General features: G+C 43.6%; 1 protein-coding gene across 9 annotated transcripts in view; it reads right to left on the minus strand.

Moving 5' to 3' along the window:
• LOC143943350 (uncharacterized) overlaps positions 1–23,278 on the minus strand; it is a 649,830-nt gene that overhangs the window by 556,344 nt on the left and 70,208 nt on the right. Inside the window, exon 4 of one of the 9 annotated variants that reach the window (XR_013264924.1) lies at positions 1,739–1,787. The exons of the other annotated variants lie outside the window; for them this stretch is intronic. The gene's annotated coding sequence lies outside the window, so the exon portion shown is untranslated. Of the gene's footprint in view, positions 1–1,738; positions 1,788–23,278 lie in introns of those variants that run through there. 9 annotated transcript variants of the gene reach the window in all.

Genomic DNA, 23,278 nt, shown 5'->3' on the forward strand with positions numbered 1-23,278 from the left:
TAGATTAAAATATTTACAAAGCTGTGAGATACTGTATCTTCCCCCTTAAGCCAAAGGGTGTACAATCTGGATGCATATTAATATACAACAAACTGGCAATCAGTGAGAAAACTGCCAGTCAATCAGTGAGAAAACAGGAAAAGTACATTCACCATGTCATTCCTCCAAAAAGGGGGCATAACTGAAAAATCCATTTAGACCTGGTGGACGATTAGCTTTCAGGGTACAGATCCACTTGGATTCTATGCATACGATACCGTTTTTAGTGTCACCCCCTCATGTATTGGGGTGTATCTATCTACCTAAGACCATGAATTATAAAGACTCTAGCTTATACATATGGTGGTCACCAAACTGCCTTGTAATGGGGCTCTCTGGGTGATTATTATTAATGTCCACAACAAGTTCCTTCATTCTCTGCCACAACATTCTTAGTTTTGCCAATAGGCACTCGATGCCCTTGGTCTCACAATTCACAAAATGTTTTGGGACTGACAGTAAGAGATACTTTTTGGATAGGGTCTCTGGTAGTTCGAATAAATTGGCAAGTCACAATGGCCACAGTGGAAAGTGTCCAGCTACGTTATTTATTACATTGATCCCTTTTAAATAGGGCTGTCCCAATACCGAGCATTTGCCTGAGTACTTGTACACGGGCAAATGCTTTGATGCTTGACCCAATATCTGGGCAGTCAGAGGTGATCGGTGCAGTGGTGGGGGGAGTTACAAGCACCAATCCCCCTGTATAGATTTTAATAAATCATCTGTCCTCCTCTGTGCTCCTCTATGCTCCTGTCCTCCCTCATGCTGTGTTCACCCTACGTGCTCTGCTCCGATCCCCCTCGGTGCTCCTCCGCCCCCTTTGTCCCCAATATGTCAGGATGGACAGCGGTGGAAGGAGCCGGTAAATCTATCATTTACCAGCCCTTTCCTATTCCGAATCAACAGAGTCAGTGATCACTGACTCTGTCCATTCATAACCGAGCATTGTAAATGGTCGCCTCTCCATTCATTTTCAGTGCACCTGAGGCTGCAGAGAAAGGGACCAGGAAATCTGTGTCCTTAGTCCCTTTCCCGGTCTCAAAGAGGAGATTTCAGGGGTCTAAACAGACCCCTGATATTGCACCAAAGCCCCCCAAAAGAGCTAAAAAAAAAAAGAAAAAAAAAGTAAGAATTGTAATAAATAATCGGCCCACAAAAAAGAAAGCATTGTAAAACACAAAAAAAAAGAAGAATTGAAATTGTAAAAAATAAAAATTGTAAAAATAAAATAAAAACTACTGACATTAAAAAAAAGCATCGGTATCGGCGAGTACTTGAAAAAAGTATCGGTACTCGTACTAGGTCTTAAAAAAGTGGTATCGAGACAACCCTACTTTTAAATAGTATGTAAATATGTATGTAAATAGTTGCATTTTAGCCGCAAATCATACCCTTAAGGGTTAATCTGCCAATCCTGAGATTTGTTATATACGACTGCCTCAATGTATTGCCCATGACTTGAAAAAAGGGGAACACTCAAAAGGATGCTAGGCTACCTGCTACTGTGGTCAGAAGCTCTCATTCCTCTCCCGATATCTGTTCATGGCTCTCCCTCACAGCTGGGCTGTATGGATTGATGCTCAGCAAACTGCATTTCTACTTCTCAGCTATAGCAGAGGCCAGACAGAGCAATCCGCATTCCCCTGTGAAAGAGAGAGAAACTTGCACCAGTTCTCTTACCTCCTGAAACTGCTGATCCATTCTGAGGGTGACCCCATCCTATTTGATGTCCTCTGTTGATATGCCTGTTTAAATACACACTAAATTGGAGTTTGATCATTTTTATCTTTTAATTTAATAAAAAAAATAAAAAGATTAATTGGAGGTCACCCTCCAAAAGTCAGAGGCATTATCCCCTTGCCTACTGGCCACTTTCACCCCCTTCCTGCCCAGGCAAATTTTCAGATTTCAGTGCTGTCGCACCTTGAATGAAAATTGTGCAGTCATGCAACACTGTACATAAAATTTTTATTGTTTTTTTCACACAAATAGAGCTTTCTTTTTGTGATATTTAATCACCACTAGGTTGTTTTATATTTTTATAAACAAAACGAAAAAAAAAAGTTTTTGCAAATAAGTAATTTTTCTTCTTTACTGATGTGCGCTGATGAGGTAGCACTGATTGCCCGGATTATCAGTGTAGATGTCCCGTCATACTTGCCGGTTACCGGCTCTCCTCTCTTCAAGCTGTGATAGTGTATGAGGAAAGGAATAGGGATAACTGGCAAGCTTGTTTACATGTGATCAGCGGTGATGTGTCACATGGTAAAAGAACCACTGTGATTGGCCCTTTACCCTGATCTGTGATCAGCTGTGTCCGAAAAACATAGCGATCACAGAGTGTGCCAGATGAGCATTGCAGCGAGTGCCGTTCTGGGAGGACGTCAATAGATGCCCTCCCAGAACTGGATGGCTGTGCTGTAGCCACCATTCAGAGATAGCAGTATCAAGAAGTGGTTAAACATCAATCTACCGAATGTTACAATGCAAGCCGTGCAGCCTACTTTTCCGCTTCGATGGCCCACTCATGCCCAAAGATATCTTGGCACTTATATCTCTGTGGATCTAAGACACTAAAACTATCTTGTCCAGATTCTGTAAATGATCCAGAAAGATTTGCTTTCGTGGAACACGTTAGCCTTGTCGTGGTTTGGGCACTGTAAAGTTTAACCACCTCAATACAGTGCAGTTACACCCCCTTCCTGACCAGACCAATTTTCAGCTTTCAGCGCTCTCACAGTTTGAATGACAATTACTCAGTCATCCAACACTGTATCCATATGAAACTTGCGTCCTTTTTTCCACACAAATAGAGCTTTCTTTTAGTGGTATTTAATCACTAGTGGGTTTTTAATTTTTTGTGCTATAAATAAAATAAAACGTAAATTTTGTGAAAAAAATGCATTTTTCTTGGTTTCTGTCATAAATTTTTGCTAATCATTAATTTTTCTTCATAAATTTTGGCTAAAATTTATACTGCTACATATCTTTGGTAAAAATAACCCACATTAGTATATATTATTTGGTCTTTGTGAAAGTTATAGAGTCTACAAACTATGGTGCCAATCACTGAAAATTGATCACTTCTGATGAGGCCTTCAGTACATCAGGTGCATCTCATTTCTTGAGACACTAACAAGTCAGGAAAGTACAAATACCCCCCAAATGACCCCTTTTTACAAAGTAGACATTCCAAGGTATTAAGTAAGTAGCATGGTGAGTTTTTTTAAGTTGTCATTTTTTCCCACAATTCTTTGCAAAATAAAGATTTTTTTTTTTTTTTTTACTAAATTGTCATATTATCAGGTTATTTCTCACACACAGCATATGCATACAACAAATTACACCCCAAAATACATTCTGCTACTTATCCCGAGTACGGCGATACCACATGTGTGAGACTTTTACACAGCCTGGCCACATACAGAGCACCAACATTGATGTAGTACCTTCAGACGTTCTACGAGCAAAAATGACGCATCTCATTTCTCAACCACCTATTACACTTTTGAAGTCCCTGGAGTACCAGGACAATGGAATTTCCCATAAAATGATCCCATTTTGGAAAGCAAACACCCCAACGTATAATCTGTGAGGCATAATGAGTCTTTTGAATGGTTAATTTTTTTCCCAAAGTTTTTGGAATATGTGGAAAAAAATTAAAACACATTTTTTTTTACACAAAATTGTCAATTTATAAGATATTTCTAACACATAGCATGTATATAGCAAAAATTACACCCCAAAATACATTCTGCTACTCCTCCCGAGTATGGCGATACCACATGTGTGAGACTTTTACACAGCCTGGCCACATACAGAGCACTAACATTGATGTAGTACCTTCAGACGTTCTACGAGCAAAAATTACGCATCTCGTTTCTCAACCACCTATTACACTTTTGAAGGCCCTGGAGTACCAGGACAATGGAATTTCCCATAAAATGACCCCATTTTGGAAAGCAAACACCCCAACGTATAATTTGTGAGGCATAATGAGTCTTTTGAACGGTTCATTTTTTTCCAGAAGTTTTTGGAATATGTGGAAAAAAATTAAAACACATTTTTTTTTTTACACAAAATTGTCAATTTATAAGATATTTCTAACACATAGCATGTATATAGCAAAAATTACACCCCAAAATACATTCTGCTACTCCTCCCGAGTATGGCGATACCACAGGTGTAGGACTTTTACACAGCCTGGCCACATAGAGAGGCCGAACATTGAAGTAGTACGTTCAGGCGTTCTAGGAGCATAAATGACACATCTCATTTCATTCCTACCCATCACACTTTTGAAGGTCCTGGACCACCAGGACAGTGAAATTACCCACAAAATGACCCCATTTTTGAAAGCAAACACCCCAACGTATATTCTATGAGACATGGGCTGCAAATAGGTACTCGGGTACTCTGATGGGCTGGAGATAGGTACTCGGGTACTCTGATGGCCTGGTGACAGGTACTCGGGTACTCTGATGGCCTGGTGACAGGTCCTCAGGTACTCTGATGGCCTGGTGACAGGTACTCGGGTACTCTGATGGCCTGGTGACAGGTACTCGGGTACTCTGATGGCCTGGTGACAGGTACTCGGGTACTCTGATGGCCTGACAAGTACCCAGGTACTCTGATGGCCTGGTGACAAGTACTCAGGTACACTGATGGCCTGGTGACAGGTACTCTGATGGTTTGGTGACTGGTATTTGGGTACTCTGAAGGGCGGTGACAGGTACTCATATGGACTGTGACAGGTACTCGGGTACTCAGATGAACTGTGACAGGTACTCGGTGACAAGTACCCAGGTACTCTGATGGCCTGGTGACAAGTACTCAGGTACACTGATGGCCTGGTGACAGGTACTCTGATGGTTTGGTGACTGGTATTTGGGTACTCTGAAGGGCGGTGACAGGTACTCATATGGACTGTGACAGGTACTCGGGTACTCAGATGAACTGTGACAGGTACTCGGGTACTCAGATGGACTGTGACAGGTACTCGGGTACTCAGATGGACTGTGACAGGTACTCTTGTACCCTGATGGACTGTGACAGGTACTCGGGTACCCTGATGGACTGTGACAGGTACGCGGGTACCCTGATGGACTGTGACAGGTACGCGGGTACCCTGATGGACTGTGACAGGTACGCGGGTACCCTGATGGACTGTGACAGGTACTCGGTACTCTAATGGACTGTGACAGGTACTCGGTACTCTAATGGACTGTGACAGGTACTCGGTACTCTAATGGACTGTGACAGGTACTCGGGTACTCTGATAGACGGTGACAGGTACTCGGGTACTCTGATGGCCTGGTGACAAGTACTCAGGTACTCTGATGGCCTGGTGACAAGTACTCAGGTACTCTGATGGCCTGGAGACAAGTACTCAGGTACTCTGATGGCCTGGTGACAGGTACTCTGATGGTTTGGTGACTGGTATTTGGGTACTCTGAAGGGCGGTGACAGGTACTCGGGTACTCAGATGGACTGTGACAGGTACTCGGGTACTCAGATGGGCTGTGACAGGTACTCGGGTACCCTGATGTGCCGTGACAGGTACTCGGGTACCCTGATGTGCTGCGACAGGTACTCGGGTACCCTGATGTGCCGCGACAGGTACTCGGGTACTCTGATCTGCCGGGACAGGTACTCGGGTACTCTGATCTGCCGGGACAGGTACTCGGGTACTCCGATGGGCCGGGACAGGTACTCGGGTACTCCGATGGGCCGGGACAGGTACTCGGGTACTCCGATGGGCCGGGACAGGTACTCGGGTACTCCGATGGGCCGGGACAGGTACTCGGGTACTCAGATGGGCTGGGACAGGTACTCGGGTACTCAGATGGGCTGGGACAGGCACTCGGGTACTCTGATGGGCTGGGACAGGTACTCTGATGGACTGTGATTGACAGGTACTATGAGGGGTGGTGACAGGTCCTCTTTATTGGGGGGGGGCAATCAGTGTGATTTGTGTACACTGTATGCGGTAACGAGATGTTACCGCAATCTCCTCCTCACACACGATCGGTGTGTGAGGAGGAGAACCCGGTAACATCCCGTTACCGCGGTTTGTTTACATTTTAGTGATCGGCTGGGAAAGGATCACAGCCGATCACGTGGGTAAACAGCCGGCCAATGGCTGTTTACCAGCGTCGGTGACGAGCAGTGTTCCCGGGGAACACGCCGCCACCGACGTGCGCGCGCATGCGCCGTGCACGTTCGGGGTGTGACCATCTGTGATCGGCCGTGACTTCATCACGGCCGATCACGTGGTAAACAGCCATAACGAATGGCTGTTCACCCCCTTCGGTGGAGAGCGGTGTCTCCGTGACACGCCGCCACCGAAGAAACAGGGTTGCGTGCGCACGATCGCGCGCATTCCCTGTTTAAACGGGAGGACGTCATATGACGTCCTCCCGCCACAATAGGTGCGCCGCCTGGCCGTCATTTGACGGCCGGTGGTCGGCAACCAGTTAAAGAATGAATGTGATGCCCAGACTCCTATATTTGCTTCAAACTCTACCGATGCATACGTATTTTTGCTTGCTCAAGGCTGAATTTACCTGGTTTTGTTTGGCAGGGCAAACTGCCACACATTGGTAGGGACATGTTGATAAACTCAAGACAGAGGAGGAACAGGCTCACCAGACCCAGCCAGATATTGCATGGCCTCTCATATGATAAAAGTAATTGACTGGGACAAGCATGAGGTCTTTAACCACTTGCCTACTGGGCACTTAAACCCCTCTCCTGCCCAGACCAATTTTCAGCTTTCGGTGCTCTCACAATTTGAATGACAATTACTCAGTCATGCAACACTATACCCAAACAAATTTTTTGTCCTTTTTGTTTCTCACAAATATAGCTTTCTTTTGGTGGTATTTGATCACCTCTGGGTTTTTTATTTTTTGCGCTATAAATGAAAAAAGACCGAATATTTTGGAAAAAAAAAAAGCATTTTCTTTGTTTCTGTGATAAAATTTAGCAAATTATTGATTTTTCTTCACACATTTTGGCCACAATTTATACTGCTATATATCTTTGGTAAAAAATAACCCAAATTAGTGGATATTATTTGGTCTTTGTGAAAGTTAGAGAGTCTACAAGCTGTGGTGCAAATAATACAAAATTGATCACACCTGATGTACCTCGTTTCTTGAGACCCAAACAAGCCAGGAAAGTACAAATATCCCCCAAATGACCCCTTTTTTGAAAGTAGACATTCCAATGTATTTAGTAAGAGGCATAGTGAGGTTTTTGATGATGTCATTTTTCCCACAATTATTTGCAAAATTAAGATTTTTTTTCCACAAAATTGCCATTGTAAGAAGTTATTTCTCCCAGATGGCATGTGTATACCACAAATGACACCCCAAAATAAATTCTGCTACTCCTCCTGAGTATTACGATACCACATGTGTGGGACTTTTCCACAGCCTAGCCACTTAGAGAGGCCCAAATCAAATCTGGTCAAATCACTACTCTTTCTCTTCAGAAGCACCTGATAATAGGAGCTATGTTACGCAAAATGACCAGACATTGTACCTTGGTGAGCTATCGCAGTTGCTCTTCACATCTTACCCCACACTGAGTGCCCTACAGTTCCTCCCCAGATGGCTGGACAACATTTTTCTAGCCTGGGCAGCCAATGGCCTAACCAGAGCAAGAGACATTCTGACCAATACAGAGTGGTGTGACTTCTCACCTTTCCTTGTCATGGGAGGTTCTGACATTGGGCCGCTAGTGACGACAGCCATCTCACGTTTTGCGCTCCCTCCCTGCACTGCAACAGTTCCATTGGGACTTAATGCCCACTGAAAGGACATGTATGAACAGAGGCCCGATACGGCAAGAGTAGTCCCTCTCCCACAATAAGCTGCTGAACACTCATTCCCGAGGAGAGCTGGTGTTTCTTTAGAAATGGGAGACTGACATAGCGGTTACGTTTTCAAAGAAACAAAAAGAGCACATCTTGGGTTTTGCCCGCAAGGCATTAGTATGTAACAAATATCAAGAAATCTCTTATTAGTTACCAGCTGGTACAGAACGCCAGATAGGTTGGAGCTGTGGTACATGTATAGGTACTTTCTTGCATATCTGTTGGGATTGCCCAGTCCTACAAACCTTCTTGGAGATCGTATGCCACGCCACAGGCTTCTCCCTAGTGGATAATCCAGCAGCCATCTTTCTTCATCTTTGTTTTTGCAGCTGCTGAACATGGCCAAGGCCTGCATCCCCACCAGTACATGGAAGAGTATTTCACCTCCAACTGTGGGTCAATGGTTTGCCATGGTTAATGATTTACAGCAAATGGAAGACCTCACGATGGCCATTAGAGACAGGACCTCTGAAGTGACGAAGAAATGGTTCTATTGGAATGATTTTAAATATCCCACTGCATACAATCAATGGTTATGAGGAACTGCTCTCCTTGTGAGCAGAGAGCAGCCCACATATCTTTTTGTGTTGGAAATGAGGTAGGGGGCCCAGTGGGACGGTGGGATTGCACTTCACACCATTTCACTAACTGCAGGTAGAGAGTACTGGACCAGAATCCTTACCCCCTCTCTCTTTTTTTCCCCCCCCTTGGTTTATGCAAATGTTATAGTGTCTACAAATTATGGGATATATTTATGGAATTTTTATTTTTATACTATTAATGGCAACGATCAGCGACTTATAGCAGGACTGCAATATTGCTGCAGACAATCGAAAACTGGCATTGTTGAGACTTTGCCGGAACCAGTGACACTAATACAGTGATAAGTGCTAAAAATATGCACTGTGACTGTACTAATGACACTTGCTAGGAAGGGCTTAAACATCTAGAGTAATCAAAGGGTTAACTGTGTGCCTAGCCAGTGTTTTTGTGTACTGTGTTTGGTGCTTTTACTAAGAGAAGAGATTTTGTTCCCCGTTATGCAGGAACACAAAATCCATTAATTTACCTCTGTCAGAACTGAGATCTGCCTTGTTTACATAGGTAGATCCCAGTTCTGTGTGTATTACTGACGATCAACAGGTGCTGGCGGACAGTGGCTGGCACCAGCAGATCGGCTTCTGCTGTGAATAATCACAGCAAAAAAGTAGCCTGCCAGGGGGTTCAGGCCTCCTGCAGGCAGAAGTGCAGAATCATGTATATACTGTAAACGTAATTCTGCACAGGAGAACTGCCCTGTAACAGAAAAAATGCTATGGGGCTGTCTTAAAGTAGTCAACATCTGGATTGGATGCTATTTCGTTATTGGCCATCTTAGTGGGAACAATGTGTCATTCCTGATGGACTAGATCAATGAGCTCAGGATTATAGCCCTTGTTAGGGAACCTGTCTTTAACCACTTGCCGACCTCTGCACGCCAATATACGTCGGCACAATGGCAGCAGTAGGCAAATGGGTGTACCTGTATGTCCCCTTCAAGAGGCAGGGCTAGCAGGCCCATGGGACTCTATGTCCGCCGGTCTCCCAGCAATCGTGTCACGGAGCCACAGGACATTCTGCCTTATTTCATGACAGATCACTGCTCCCTATCATCATGTGAATTGAAGCCCCCCCCCCCCACACAGTTAGAATAACTCCCTAGGACACACTTAACCCCTACCCTGCCAGTGTAATTTACACAGTAATCAGTGCATTTTTATAGCACTGATCACTGTATAAAATGACAATGGTCCCAAAATAGTGTCAAAAGTGTCCAATGTGTCCGCCATAATGTTGCAGTCCTGATCAAAATCGCAGATCGCCACCATTACTAATAAAATAAATAAATAAATAAAAATGCCATAAAACTATCCCCTATTTTGTAGATACTATAACTTTTGCGCAAACCAATCTATATATGCTTATTGTGATTTTTTTTACCAAAAATATGTAGAAGAATACATAGCCTAAACTGAGGAAAACAAATATTTTTTTTAATATATTTTTGGGGGATATTTATTATAGCAAAAAGTAAAAAATATTGCGTTTTCAAAATTGATGCTCTTTTTTTGTTTATAGTGCAAAAAAAACAGAGGTGATCAAATACCACCATAAGAAAGCTCTATTTGTGGGAAAAAAGCACATCAATTTTGTTTGGGTGCAACGTCGCACGACCGTGCAATTGTCAGTAAAAGCGACGCAGTGCCAGATCGCAAAAAGTGCTCTGGTCAGGAAATCTTCCAGGGCTGAAGCGGCTAAAAGAAGTTGTTGCAAAAATGTCAGCCGGGGAGGGGAGGAGACCGGCAGGCAGTCACATGAACGCTGGATTTCATTACTATATAAAATAAAAACTGTTTTTTTAGAGCAGGAGTTGAGGATCCGGAAGCTGGAGGCAGAGAGGAGAGGTGGCGGGAGGAGGAGGAAAGAGAGCACACAGGAGACACAGAGTAGGCTGCGGATGGCATGTACATGTACGCTGACTCTGGTGTCAGAGCTATGCAGCCCTGATAGATAAGAGTCAGTGCAGAGAGGGGAGGGTAGAAACTGACAGGATCAGCCAGGTATTTCAGGTGATACAGGGGGCCAAATGACAACACAAGCACTGTGCTGTATAACATGCATTAACCAGTTGCCGACCGCCGCACGACGCTGTACGTCGGCAGAATGGCACAGGCAGGCATATTGGTACGTCCATGCCTGCTTGCGGGTGGGGGGCCCGATAGGGCCCCCCTCCGCGGTGCCTGCGGTGGTTGGAATCCATTCAGGAGTGATCCGAGATGAGGGGGAGGCCATTCATTCATGGCCACCCCCTCGTGATCTCTCCTGACGAATAGAAAGCTTCCTCTGCTCCTGTAATGTAAACAGGAGCAGCGGAAGTGATGCAATCTCTCCTCGTGTCGGTCTTTTTCGTTCCGGCGCTGAGGAGAAAAGATCAGTGAGTTGCACCAACACCCTACACAGTACAGAACACTCTAGGCACCCTTCTCATCCTCCATCACCCCCCCCCCCCCCCCCATCACCCCCAGTCACAGGGATACCAATTGCAGTTTTTTTTTTTTATTATTATTGCATTGGTGTCATTTGTGACTTAAATAACTGTTAGGGCAGTTAGGGTTAGCCCCTTTTAGGTCTAGAGTACCCCCTGACCCCCCTCCCAATAAAGGCTTAACCCCTGTGATCACCCTCCGTCACCAGTGTCACTAAGCAATCGTTTTTCTGATCGCTGTATTAGTATCACAGGTGATGCTAGTTAGACAGGTAAGTATTTAGGTTCGCCACAGCTTTTTATAGCGTCAGGGACCCCCATATCCTACCTAATAAAGGTTTTAACCCTCTGATTGCCCCCTAGTTAACCCTTTCACCAGTGATCACTGTATAACTGTTACGGGTGACGCTGGTTAGTTATTTTTTTTATAGTTTCAGGGCACCCGCCATTTATTACCTAATAATGGTTTAACCCCCTGATCACCCTGTGGGTGATATAAGTAGAGGTCGACCGATATTTGGCATTTTTTAATTAATCGGCATCGGCCGATTGTGCTGATAAAAAGGCTGATTATATGTTCAGTGCAACACACTTCTGTAACAGGAGTCAATGTAAGTTGCCTGAAGTTAATAAGTGGAGCGGCTTTCCTCCTCTCTGGGCAGTCTGCCAAGAAAAGATCAAAGAGATACAATATTTCTTATTCAATGAACTGAGCTCAGTGTGTAGAGTTCTCAGTTTAACCATTTAAAGACTAAATCTTTTCTGACACTTGTTGCTTACAAGTAAAAATCCTGTATTTTCTGCTAGAAAATCACTTGGAACCCCCAAAAATGATATATATTTTTTAGCAGAGACCCTAAGGAATAAAATAGCGGTTGTTGCAATATTTTATGTGACGCGGTATTTGCGCAGAGGTCTTTCAAACTTAATTTCTTTTGAAAAAAAAACAGCGATTTAATTATTTTTTTTTTAAAAACTAAAAGAGTAAAGTTAGCCCTTTTTTTCGTCTGAAAAGTTTTGAGTACCTATTTTTGTGTATTTAATATATAGGTTTTTTTTTTTAAATCTAAATTATACATACAAGTGAACTGATTTGGAGGTTTGTTTTGTTTAATAAATGTTTAAATGTAAGAAATTTTCTGTATCACTTATTACTGAAGGCTGCTTTCATACTGGAGCGGGCAGGAGTTGACGGTAAAACGCTGCTAGTTTTAGGGGCACTTTACCGCCATTTAACGGCGCTATTCGGCTGCTAGCGGGGCACTTATAACCCAGCTAGTGGCCCAGGAAGGGGTTAAATGCACTTTATTTCAATGGGCAGGAGTGGTGGAGGAGCGGTTTACAATACTCCAAAGATGCTGCTTGCAGGACTTTTTTTTTTTTTTTTTTAACGTCCTGCCAGCGCATCTCCTCATTGTGAAAGCACTCGGGCTTTCACACAGACTGCAGGGGAGCCGTTTTCAAGGCAATTTACAGGTGCTATTTTTAGCCCAAAAGCACCTGAAAAACACCCCAGTGTGAAAGGTGTCTAACTTAGATTTTATGAGATGAAGGGAAAAAAATCTATAAAAAAAAAATCGGCCTAACATATCGGCCCAAAAAAATCGCGATTTCTAAATATCAGCATCGGCCAGAGAAAAACCCATATCAGTCGACCTCTAGATATAAGTAAGGTTTTAGGATCAAATAGGGTCTGCGTTGCCCCAGACAGCGTCAGGTTAGTGCCAGTACCGCTAACACTCACGCACGCAGCATACACCTCCCTTAGTGGTATAGCATCTGAACAGATCAATATCTGATCTGATTAAATCTATACTAGCGTCCCCAGCAGTTTAGGGTTCCCAAAAAGCAGTGTTAGCGGGATCAGCCCAGATACCTGCTAGCACCTGCGTTTATCCCCTCAGCCCAGCCCAGCCCAGCCCACCCCACCCAAGTGCAGTATCGATCGATCACTGTCACTTACAAAACATTAAACACATAACTGCAGCATTCACAGAGTCAGACCTAATCCCTGTGATCGCTAACAGTTTTTTTGTTAGCGTTTTGATACAGTCGCTGACAGCCTATGTGCTTTTTTACCTGTGAGTCTCACTCGTGTACCACTAAATTTAGAGCCCAAAATGGCAAATCGAAGGTACAGTAGTGAAGAGGCCTATACGTTTCTGAGCATGACAGACAGTGAAGAGGAAGTCACTCATCTGTCAGATTCAGGCTCAGAATACGATCCTGTAGAGAACAGTGGCTCCATGACAGATAGCTCTGATGACAGAGATGTGGTCCTCCTTTGGCGTACCAGACCCCAAACCTCTTCTGTTGTTGATGTGCAAGATCCACAGGTCCCTCGTATGGAGCAGAGCAGTACTAGCGCTGCTATTGCTTCTGGTGAACTGGCAAGCACCAGCAGCCTAGTACACCCTGGTCGTACATCCAGCACTGCAGTAGCACGTGGTGGCGTGGCGAGTCCATTAGTGCAGTTCAAGCTGGCGAGGTGGCAAGCACAACTAGTGTCCCGCTGCCACCAAGAAGACAAAGGCAGGCCCGTCGTGCCAATAGTGCCCTTCCTGAAGAATTAGTCAATCCTGATTGGGTGCCCACTACTTTTGCAGAACCCTTACTTCCCCCATTTACTGGCCAACCCAGCATTCAGGTGGAAACTGTTGATTTTACGTCACTTGATTTTATTTGCTTTATTACGGTTTCCAAATTTAAGATCTTTCTGAGCCTTTCCCTCAACAAGGGCATAACCAAAAAGGATGAGTTGCGGTCATATCAGAGCTTTGCATAACTTTGCATAACTCCGGAAATTAACTGTGATTGGACGGCCACCCTGCCTATCTGCTTCGTGTCGACTGAGAGGAAAGCAGGATGATCGGCTGGTTCCGGAATTCTTCGGCCCGTGTCGGTAATCTTCGGAAGATCCGTACGTACTCACGCCCTCAGCGGCGTGTGAGAACGGAGTACGCATCTGTGATCCCTGCAGAGGGTTTGTCTGCCAGCGCTAACCACTCCGTTGGTCCGGAGTCCATCCATTGCGGTAAGAGTCCAACTTTTTTTTCCGGTCTGGAAGTGATACTGGCAAAACCAGGAAGGTCTCATCAAACTTTTGAGAAGGATTGATTTTCCTGTTCTCTATTATTTGGGGACTTTAGTTATATCAAGGATTTTTTCCGTATAAGGACTTTTTTGATTGAATTTCTTACATGTTGTATTTTCTTGATTCATGTTTTATATATAATCTATATTGGATTTCATTACTCTTTACACTATAGATTTCACATATATTCAGCACAACTTTATATATAATTTTTTCTGATTTGAACTTACTAAAGATGAGTATACTTCCAAAATATCTCTACCTATTTCAGGCCCTACCGGTGGCTATACCGAGCACATTCTTTAAATGAGTGCAGGCTTTGTTTACAGAGTTTGTCTGGGCCCATAGAAAACCCTGCATCAAGCGATCACAATTAACTGCTTCTAAACATTTTGGAGGCCTCGCCCTCCCGGATGTCAGAGGCTACTATTTGGCGGTTTAACTGGGCAGAGTCATTGATTGGCAACGACACAGGAAACTGAAGCTGTGGGCCCAGATAGAACAGGAGCAATCCACCATCCCCCTAAATAGAGCACTCTGGTGCTGGGACGGGATCCCAACCGACTTTAAGACACATCCCCTGATTGGAAACACTCTGATACAAAGTGCAAAAGCTATACTGAGGATACAACAAACAACTCGGACATCGCCTTTGACCCCTATATTAGGGAATCCTAGAGATTTGTGGGCCTATCCTCTATCTCTGTACTTATGTGATATAAAACCAATAAAAAGATATTTGCAAAACAAATCATTTTTTCTGATTTGATCCATAATTGATATTTGATGGTTTTTAGTTGCAGCTTTTAGGTTTTGCCCCAAGAGCAATATTTTTGTTTGTTTTTTGAGTTGCGGTCATATTGGTCCACTGACCCAATTCACCATATGCACGTGTTCTCTGCTTCCATGGCCAGGGCACGATACGAGCAGATTTGGCTTTTCGTGCACTTCAACGACAATGAACTCTGTCGTCCTCGTGAAGACCCTGAATACGATCGGCTCTACAAAATTCGGCCCCTTATAAACCACTTCAACCAACGTTTTGCAGACTTGTTTACTCCCCATCAAGTTGTCTGCGTTGATGAGTCTCTGATTAAGTTTTCTGGCTGCTTGTCATTCAAACAGTACATTACCAACAAGCGTTCCAGATAGGGGGTCAAGATGTATAAGCTCTGTGACAGGGCCACAGGCTATACATGTAGTTTTATGGTTTATGCGGGCAAAGATAGTCACATAGAGCCGGAGAACTGCCCTGACTACATAGGAAGCGCTGGCAAGATTGTGTGGGACTTGGTGTCACCCTTATTCGGAAAGGGGTACCATTTGTATGTGGACAATTATTACACGAGCGTGCCACTGTTTAGTCATTTGTTTGATCAGCAGATTGGAGCATGTGGAACCGTGCGAACTAATCGCCAGGGCTTTGCCCAGCGGCTTTTAGATTCTCGTTTTAGGCTGGGGGAGAGAGCCTGCTTCAAGTGTAATAACTTGCTCGCTATGAATTGGAGGAATAATAAGAATGTTTTCGTTCTTACCTCCCTTCATGCAGACACGACGGTCCAAATTACTACGGCGACTGGTGTTGTGGAGAAACCCCTCTGTGTCCACAAATATAATCAAAATATGGGAGGGGTGGACCTCAATGACCAGTTGTTGGCGCCGTACCTAGTTGCCCGTAAAGCCATATGCTGGTACAAAAAAAGTGTCTGTTTATTTAAATTGGCTATGCTGAACGCTCGTGTGCTACACAGAGCTTCAGGACGGACTAGATCCTCCCTTAAATTCCAGGAATATATCATCAGAGCCCTTCTGTATCCAGACGGTGCTCCACCTCACCTTCCCCAATCAAATGCAGTAAGCCGGCTGCATGAGAGGCATTATCTTTATGTCCTCCCACATGCCCCTACCCAATGAGCCCACCAAAGAAAATGTGTCTGCAGATAGCACGGATATAGGCTTGACACCCGTTATTATTTTCCCCGATGTCCTGAAAATCCTGGTCTTTGCATTGGTGAATGTTTTGAACGCTACCATTCACTAGTTGAGTTTTAGAGTAGGGTACAGCATTGTACAGACTAGGCACACATTCACAGGTTCTCCCAAGACGCCATCGCATTTTGAGAGACCCAAACTGCTGGAACCGTTACAATAGTTAGAACTGTTACAGCTATATAAAAAAAGTGTAAAAAAAAAAAAAAGTAAAAAATAAAAAACAAAAAAAAATTTAAATAAAAAAAATAAAAATAGTTGTTTTATTGTTCTCTCTCTCTCTCTATTGTTCTGCTCCTTTGTACTGTATTCTATTCTGCAATGTTTTATTGTTAACCATTTTATGTTTCGAGGTACACCATTCAGCTGCAGCATGGATTTATGGGTTTGCTCCCACGATACATAAACCATGACTCCAGCGCTGTCGGAGGTGATTTCACCACCACAGTTAAAGAAAAGAGCATATATGTCGAAGCATGGGGGCAGCAGGGGTGGAGGAGTGATTTGCTCCTACCTTTTGCGGGAGGATGCCCCCATGCTTCGGTATATATATATATATATATATATTTTAGGCACAGGTTGCATTAACATTTTTTATTTTTTGCATTTGCTTTGCAGGTATGGTAAGTCTTACTGCTATACTGTAATGTTACTTTGTTTTATTGTTAACCATCATTTTCTTAGCAGGTACGTCATTCGGCTGCAGCACGGATTTATTTATCTAGACAGCAACAGTGTTTGCTCCCACGATACATAAAGCCATGACTCCAGCGCTGTCGGAGGTGATTTCACCACCACAGTTAAAAAAAAAAAAAAGAGCATATATGCCGAAGCATGGGGGCAGCAGGGGTGGAGGAACGATTTGCTACTACTTTTTGGGGCTGATGCCCCCATGCTTCGGCATATATATAAATGGTGCATGTATACCCACCATTAGAAGTGGGTGGATGAAGGGAGCGGCTAATTAGCCTCTAGACTACTTTTACAAGCAGTGGGAGGGAATGCCCCCCCCCCCCCCCACCGTCTTCCATGGTTTTCTCAGGCTCTCCTGTCCCAACAGGGAACATGAGAATGCAGCCGGTGGTTCCGCCAGCTGACCATAGAGCTGATTAGAGACCAGAATGGCTCCAATCATCTCTATGGCCTAAGAAACTGGAAGCTACGAGCATTTCATGACTTCGATTTCACCGGATATAAGCATGCTTTGAGGGCAGAGGAGAGATCTAGGGTCTAATAGACCCTAGTACCTGTCACTACCTATTGCAATCATAGGGGATATTTACATTCCTTGAGATAACAATAAAAAAAATATAAATGAAAGGAACAGTTTAAAAATAAAAGAAAAAAGAAAAATAAATAATAAAAAAAATAAAAAAAAATAAAAACCCTGTCCCCCCTGCTCTTGCACAAATTTCGAACGCAAGCGTCGGTCTGGCGTCATATGTAAACAGCAATTGCACCATGCATGTAAGGTATCACCGCAAAGGTCAGGTCGAGGGTACCAATTCTAGCAGTAGACCTCCTCCATAAATCTAAAGTGAAAACCTGTAAAGGCGTTTAAAGGCTTTTAAAAATGTATGTAGTTTGTCACCGCTGCACGTTTCTGCGCAAATTTTAAAGCAGGTCGTGTTTGGTATCCATGTACTCGGCCTAAGATTATCTTTTTTATTTCATCAAACATTTGGGCAATATAGTGTTTTTTAGTGCATTAAAATTTAAAAAAAGTGTGTTTTTTCCCCAGAAAATGCGTTTGAAAAATCGCTGCGCAAATACCGTGTGAAAAAAAAATGAAACACCCACCATTTTAATCTGTAGGGCCTTTGCTTTAAAAAAATACTTAATGTTTGGGGGTTCAAAGTAATTTTCTTACAAAATGTTTTTTTTCATGTAAACAAAAAGTGTCAGAAAGGGCTGTCTTCAAGTGGTTAGAAGAGTGAGTGATGTGTGCCATAAGCTTCTAAATGTTGTGCATAAAAGGCCAGGACAGTTCAACCCCCCCCCCCCCCACCAAATGACCCCATTTTGGAAAGTAGACACCCCAAGCTATTTGCTGAGAGGTATGGTGAGTATTTTGCAGACCTTGATTTTCGTCACAAAGTTTTTAAAATTGAAAAAATAAAAAATATATACATTTTCAAAAACAAATGAGAGCTGCAAAAATGCTCACCATGCCTGCCTCTCGGCAAATAGCTTGGGGTGTCTACTTTCCAAAATAGGGTCATGGGGGGGGGGGTTGTGCCATCTTGGCATTTTATGGGCTTCAAAACTGTGATAGGTAGTGAGGTGTGAAATCAAAAATGTACGCCCTTAGAAATCCTGAAGGTGGTGCTTGGATTTCGGGGACCTGTACATGGCTAGGCTCCCAAAAAGTCCCACACATGTAGTATCCCCATACTCAAGAGAAGCACCAGAATGTATTTTGGGGTGTAATTTCACATATGCCCATGGCATGTTTGAGCAATATATCATTTAGTGACAACTTTGTGCAACAAAAAAAAAGTTTGTCTTATTCCCGCAACTTGTGGCAAAATATTAAATATTCCATGGACTCAACCTTACTCTCAGCAAATAGCTTAGGGTGTCTACTTTCCAAAATGGGGTCATTTGGGGGGTTTGGTGCCATCTTGGCATTTTATGGCCTTCAAAACTGTGATAAGTAGTGAGTAGTGAAATCAAAAATTTACGTCCTTAGAAATCCTGAAGGCGGTGCTTGGATTTCGGGCCCCGTACGTGGCTAGGCTCCCAAAAGGTCCCACACATGTGGTATCCCCATACTCAGGAGAAGCAGCAGAATTAATTTTGGGGTGTAATTCCACATATGCCCATGGAATGTGTGAGCAATATATCATTTAGTAACAACTTTGGGCAAAAAAAAAAGTTGGTCACTTTCCCGCAACTTGTGGCAAAATATAAAATATTCCATGGACTCAACATGCCTCTCAGAAAATAGCTTGGGGTGTCTACTTTCCAAAATTGGGTCATTTGGGGGGGGGGGGGGGGGGTTGTGCCATCTTGGCATTTTATGGCCTTCAAATCTGTGATAGGTAGTGAGGAGTGAAATTTAAAAAGTATGCCCTTAGAAATCCTGAAGGCGGTCCTTGGCTCCCAAAAAGTCCCCCCTACTCTGGGGATATATAATTTAGTTGTCACTAAATTATATATTGCTCGCGCATGCTATGGGCATATGTGGAATTACACCCAAAAATATTTCTTTTCAAAAATGTTTACATTTATATCACAAAAAATAAAAATCGCAGAGTCAATCAAATACCTTTAGGCTGGGTTCACACCACAGCGATGCGGGAACGCAGCGAATCCGCTGCGTTTTCCCGCATCGCATTACTCCCGCCGGCAGTTCACACTGCCCTATGCGAACGGCTGGGAGTGTCAATGATATGTTAATGACACCCCCAGATCCGTCCGCATATCGCAGTGCGATCTGCCGACTCGCACAGGAATCGGATCGCATGGTGTGAACACCCATGCGATCCGATTCTGTTGCGGACCAAAAAAAGGGTCCCGTGCGAGTTTGCTGCGGGAGCGATGCGAATTCAGCCATACTATCTGTATGGCTGAACTCGCATCGCTACGGAGATCGGATGTGATTTGCACTGCAGTGCGGTGCGAATCACATCCGGATCTCCCCCCGCAGCAGTGTGAACCCGGCCTTAAAAGAAAGCTCTATTTGTGTGAAAAAAGCATGCACGTTTTTTTTGGGTACAACATTGCATGACCGCGCAATTACCAGTTAAAGCAGCGCAGTGCCAAATTGTAAAAAGTCCTCTGGTCATTGACCAGCAAAATGGTCCGGGCTTAAGTGGTTAAAGGAACAGGATTTATTTTTATTTTTTGAGGTTAACAAACACTTTGATACATGTGATATGTGACAGAATAGGTAAGTAAAGTGAGTTTTGATTGACATGGGTTAGATAGGTTAGGCTTAGAATGTGGCACAGAGCAGGTTTAGCATTAGGTTTTGCTTTTCCTTTAACAACCACTTTAAGTAACTGTCCCTGGGAATCATATTCAGCATCCAGAGTAAAAATCTCTCTCAATATATATAACTGTCTCTTTGGAATATTGAAATCCATTTCGGATAATGGAAGCTGTTATGGTGTAAGAATTCTCAGAGGATGGTATAAAGTAAGTTTAATGCCGCGTACACACGAGCGGACTGTATGGCGTACTTAGTCCGTCATACAATCCGACGGACAGTCTGTCATACTTTCGACTGAACGGACTTGACCACACACGGATGCACAAACAGTCCGTCGAAAGCTTGCGCGATGACGTGTACAGCACGTACGACGGGACTAGAAATAGGAAGTCCAATACACAGCAAAGCACCCTTCCGCCGTGTAAATCCTTTCTGGGCATGCGCCATTCTTAGTCCGTCGAACTAGCCTACTGACGAGCGGATTGTCCGCTGAAACCAAAGTACGACGGACAGAATTTAGAAAAATCCGAAATACTTAGTATGCCAGACTGCACGCTGAAAAAGTCAGATGAAGCCCACACACGAGCGGACTGTCCGCTGAAATGTGTTTCGACGGACTAAGTACGCCATACAGTCCGCCCGTGTGTACGCGGCATCAGAGATAACCCTACACCTTTTAAATCCTATATCGGGGCCTTCAAGTTCAGCATCTCCACATTTACAGCGCAGCCAGGCAGAAACCCCAAATTTTACGCTCATTCAATCTTTACATTTATTTTTTAGAGAAGATTGTTTTAATACAATTGTAGACCAGTGAAACCTTTATGCCCAACAGTATATCACCAAAAACAAAAAAAAAAAAATGCCCACTTCACTGGAAACCCATCACAGTTGAAGAATTTAAAGTGTTTCTAGCTTTCACACTTAATAACAAAATATGAACTGCAAGCTTATTGGTCCACACACTCCATTTACCATAGGGCACTCTATTCCTTCATTATGTCCAGGACCCACTATAAAATAATTATGCGATTTCTACACTTCACCAACAATTCCTTGTGCCCTCCCCAAAATCACTCCAAATATGACTAGTACTATAACATTTAGACAAATAATCAAGTATTTTAACCCCAAAAAAATCAGAAATGTATAGTCCTGACAAGCATATCTGTGTTGAGGCGTTCCTCACCCATTTTACTGGCAGGCTGGGCATCAAACAATATATCCAAAACATGCCAGGTATGGAGTGAAGTTATACAAACTTAGTGAGAGGGCCATATGGATTGGATTGGATTTATGAAGGAATAGACAGCCAGCTGGAGCCCCCTGGATGGATGTTCAATTTATATGGGGAGCAGTGAAAACAATTGTGTGGGAACTTCGATCACTCCTTTTCCATTAAGAGTACCACTTCTACATGGACAACTTTTTCACTAGACTGCCTCTTTTCCACCACCTTTATCTCCAACAAACTGTGCTATAGTTTGATTCAATTGAAAAGGGCTTCCAATAACAAATAGTTGCCACTAAGCTGAAAAAGGGGGGAATCAACCAGTCTGTGGAAAGAAGAAATTTTGGAAGGAGGAATAAAACGCCATGTGTAGGTCCTTTACTCCAGTCACAGCTCCTCAGTGGATATCCAAGGAAGGAACGCTCCGGTCCAAAAACCTGATTGTATACACGACTGCAATCAGTTCATGGGAGGTGTAGATTATAATGACCCATTGTCATTGTTGCAGCTCTTTTTAGTCACCAGAAGATTAATCCATATGTACAAAAAAGTTTCCATATACCTTTTCCACAGCGATATACAAATATCTCAATGATATCTGCTCTTAAAGAAGAACTGCAGTCTGCTCACATAATTTGTAATAAAAATAGGATTTTTGTACTCACCGTAACATCTTTTCTCTTAAGTTCACTGACTGACACAGCTCCATTAATCTTGACCATAGGGTTGTTATGCCACCTTCAGGAGAGGACTAGGCAGAACATGTGAAATATACATACATGTGAAAAAAACAGAACTTTACAGTTCCGTCCAGGGGGCAGTCCCTCCAGTAATAACCCCTCAGCCTGCTTCCTGCAGCTCAGTACGTCAATAAGCAGTATAACATAAACCAATAGGAGGGGAGGGTGCTGTGTCAGTCAGTGAACTTCAGAGAAAAGGATTTTACGGTGAGTACAAAAATCCTATTTTCTCATTCGTTCACTGACTGACACAACTCCTTTAAACTTGACCATAGGGACGTCCCCAAGCAGTGTCATAATGAGGGGTGGGAACAGCATAAACACTTCACCCACAACCAGAAGTGCTCCCTAACAGGGGAGTCACCACCTTATCTAGCCGCATCAGAACTTGCGGTCAACAATGCAACAGTGCATTATACTCAAAAGTAACTGTATTTTTAAAAACAGAGTAGAGTGCAGAATTGCAACATTACATCTCCGCCTGCAAAACTTTGTGGCCAAAAGCAGGTATCAGACGATGCGCTTACATTCACCTTGTAGAATTTGGAAAACTGTGAACGGACCTGTACCACAATCTGTCTAATCCACCTAGAAATGGTGGCCGAGACCACCCTACCTTTTTTTCGGACCAGCTACCAAATCAAACAGAGTCTGACTTTCGAAAGGGAGCCGTGACAGACAAATACACCCTTAGAGCCCAGACCACATCCAGGGAATGAAGGGCTACATCCTTAGGATGTGTCAGTTTAGGACACAGAGATGGTAACAATGTCTTCATTGATGTGGAACGCCGAAACCACCTTCAGCAGAAAAAAAGGTTACGGACGCAACACCACAATATCCTTATGGATAACCAGATAGGGGGCGACTTGGAAGACAAGGACGCCAGTTCCGAAACCCTCCTGGCCGATGTAATGGCCACTAGGAAGACCACTTTCTGAGAAAGAGTCAACAAGGGAATTTTCCTGATGTTCTCAAATGGCAGTTTTTGAATCGCCAATAGCACCAGGTTCAGATCCCACAGGGGTAAAGGTGGACGCACCGGAGGAACTACATGCCGGACCCCTTGAATAAAAGTGCTCACTAGAGAATGAGATGCCAGGGATTGTTGGAAAAAAACAGCCAAGGCTGATATTTGTCCCTTAATGGTGCTTAAAGCCAATTTTTGGTCTGTTCCTCGCTGTAAAAACAGCAGGATCCTGGAAACAGAATAGGTGCACGGACGCCACCCTTTCTCCTCACACATGGAGATGCAGGCCTTTCAGGTACGATGGTATATCTTCCGAGAGGAAGATTTTCGTGCTCAACATAGTTGAAATCACAGAGTCTGACAGGCCC

This window comes from Lithobates pipiens, unplaced genomic scaffold, assembly GCF_037356315.1.
Source record: "Lithobates pipiens isolate NorthernLeopardFrog02 unplaced genomic scaffold, aLitPip1_a1.2 Scaffold_30, whole genome shotgun sequence".
NCBI classification, from domain to species: domain Eukaryota; kingdom Metazoa; phylum Chordata; class Amphibia; order Anura; family Ranidae; genus Lithobates; species Lithobates pipiens.